Here is a 2,802-nt window from a genome sequence, read left to right on the forward strand (position 1 = left end):
CAGCGCTCGGTGGCCGCGCCCCTCCCAGCGCTCCGTGGCCGCGCCCCTCCCAGCGCTCCGTGGCCGCGCCCCTCCCAGCGCTCGGTGGCCGCGCCCCTCCCAGCGCTCGGTGGCCGCGCCCATCCCAGCTCTCTGTTGCCGCGCCCCTCCCTGCGCTCTCTGACCGCGCCCCTCGCATCGTTCTGTGGCCGCGCCCCTCCCTGCGCTCTCTGACCGCGCCCCTCCCAGCTCTCTGTGGCCGCGCCCCTCCCTGCGCTCTGTGGCCGCGCCCCTCCCAGCTCTCTGTGGCCGCGCCCCTCCCAGCGCTCTGTGGCCGCGCCCCTCCCAGCGTTCTGTGGCCGCGCCCCTCCCAGCGCTCTGTGGCCGCGCCCCTCCTAGCGTTCTGTGGCCGCGCCCCTCCCTGCGCTCTGTGGCCGCGCCCCTCCCAGCGTTCTGTGGCCGCGCCCCTCCCAGCGCTCTGTGGGCGCGCCCCTCTCAGCTCTCTGTGGCCGCGCCCCTCCCAGCGCTCTGTGGCCGCGCCCCTCCCAGCGTTCTGTGGCCGCGCCCCTCCCAGCGCTCTGTGGCCGCGCCCCTCCTAGCGTTCTGTGGCCGCGCCCCTCCCTGCGCTCTGTGGCCGCGCCCCTCCCTGCGCTCTGTGGCCGCGCCCCTCCCAGCGTTCTGTGGCCGCGCCCCTCCCAGCGCTCTGTGGGCGCGCCCCTCTCAGCGCTCTGTGGCCGCGCCCCTCCCAGCGCTCTGTGGCCGCGCCCCTCCCAGCGCTCTGTGGCCGCGTCCCTCCCAGCGCTCTGTGGCCGCGTCCCTCCCAGCGCTCTGTGGCTGCGCACGGCTGTGGGTGGGACCAGCACCCGGGATTCCTGGAAGGACCTTCTCTGACCCCGCTCTCTAGAAATGAAACACATCTGAGAGGCGTAGCCCAGGAAATAACATTCACGCAGAGACCTCTCACTCATATAATGTTAGGAAGTGTGGATGCCAATCGTTTAACATGTACACATATCTGTATTGGTTTATTCAGTATCTCCATGCACAGAAACGCCCATTCAGATACAGACAGTTCCTAACTCACACAGCCCAGGGGTCACGGAGACAACCCCTGATGTTGGGGCAATGCAGCACAGTCTCTCCCCTGTGTACACTGCCCCTGTATCATACAGGCTGTATTCTCAGATGAAGTGGGGAACACTGCCCTAAATATGTGCATGTTGGGGGTCGGGCAGTCAGACACATCATTGACCCCCCTTTGTGAAGTCCAGTTCTGAACCTTGGTGCAGACAAATAGTAAGATGAGGATAAAGCGGCCCAGTATATGCATCTTGTTAACATCAACACAATTATGTTAAACAAATTACATTTTAGAGCAGCCCTCTCCTTATCTCCGAATATATTTCCAGCTCATATAAACTTATCTCAGTTAAGCCTTTTAGGGAATTGGTAGCTATAAACATAAGAACTGCAAAGTTCAAGGATATAGATTTCTGAGTATTTCTTGAATTTGCTGCCCGCAGTAATTTATTTATTTTATTTATTTATAAAATATTTTACCAGGAAGTAATACATTGAGAGTTACCTCTCGTTTTCAAGTATGTCCTGGGCACAGAGTAAAACAAATAATACATGGTTACAAATACAGTTACATAAATGAACAAGGTATACATTTATATACAAGACATTGCATGCACAGTTAAAGAAAATATATATTATGAGCGTATGAAACAGTTACAGACCAGATTATAGTGTGAGACAGCCTTAGATTTGAAAGAACTTAAGCTGGTGGTGGATATGAGAGTCTCTGGTAGGTTGTTCCAGTTTTGGGGTGCACGGAAGGAGAAGGAGGAACGTCCGGATACTTTGTTGAGTCTTGGGACCATGAATAGTCTTTTGGAGTCTGATCTCAGGTGATAGGTACTGCATGTGGTAGGGGTGAGGAGCTTGTTCAGGTAGCTGGGTAGCTTGCCCAGAAAGTATTTGAGGGTGAGACAGGAAAGGTGAACTTTGCGCCTAGACTCTAGTGATGACCAATCTAGTTCTTTGAGCATTTCGCAGTGATGTGTGTTGTAGTTGCATTGGAGAACGAAACGACAAATTGAATTGTAGAGGGTGTCAAGTTTGCTAAGGTGGGTTTGAGGAGCCGAGCCATATACTATGTCTCCATAGTCAATAATTGGCATTAGCATCTGCTGTGCAATACGCTTTCTGACCAGGAGACTTAGGGAGGATTTGTTCCTGTAAAGTACCCCTAGTTTGGCATAGGTCTTGGTTGTCAGGGTATCAATGTGCATCCCGAATGTTAAGTGGGAGTCAAACCATAAGCCCAGGTATTTAAAACTAGTGACAGGTGTTAGGGTGGTTTTAGCGTTGGTTCTAATCAGGAGCTCAGTCACTGGAAGCTTTACAAATTTAGTCTTGGTCCCAAATACCATTGTTACAGTCTTGTCAGTGTTTAAAAACAGTTTGTTTTGGGAAATCCAGTTTTCGAGTCTCAAAAAGTCAGACTGAAGTATGTGTTGAAGGTCAGAGAGGCTATGGCTGTGTGCATACAGGATTGTGTCATCTGCATACATGTGTATTGAGGCTTCCTTACAAGCTGTGGGAAGATCATTAATGAACACTGTGTGTGCGCATGTTTATGTGCGTATATATTTATGGTATTGCTTGACCTGAGGAAGAGGAAAACTCTTGAAAGCTTGTCCCATGACACAAATTGTTGGTCCAAATAAAAAAAAGGTATCAATAAATACTGAAGAACATATATATATATATATGTATGGATATATAGCGAAGGTCAGCAGCCGGCAGCGGAGGGAG

The sequence above is a fragment of the Ascaphus truei genome, chromosome 2 (assembly GCF_040206685.1).
Source record: "Ascaphus truei isolate aAscTru1 chromosome 2, aAscTru1.hap1, whole genome shotgun sequence".
Lineage (NCBI taxonomy): Eukaryota > Metazoa > Chordata > Amphibia > Anura > Ascaphidae > Ascaphus > Ascaphus truei.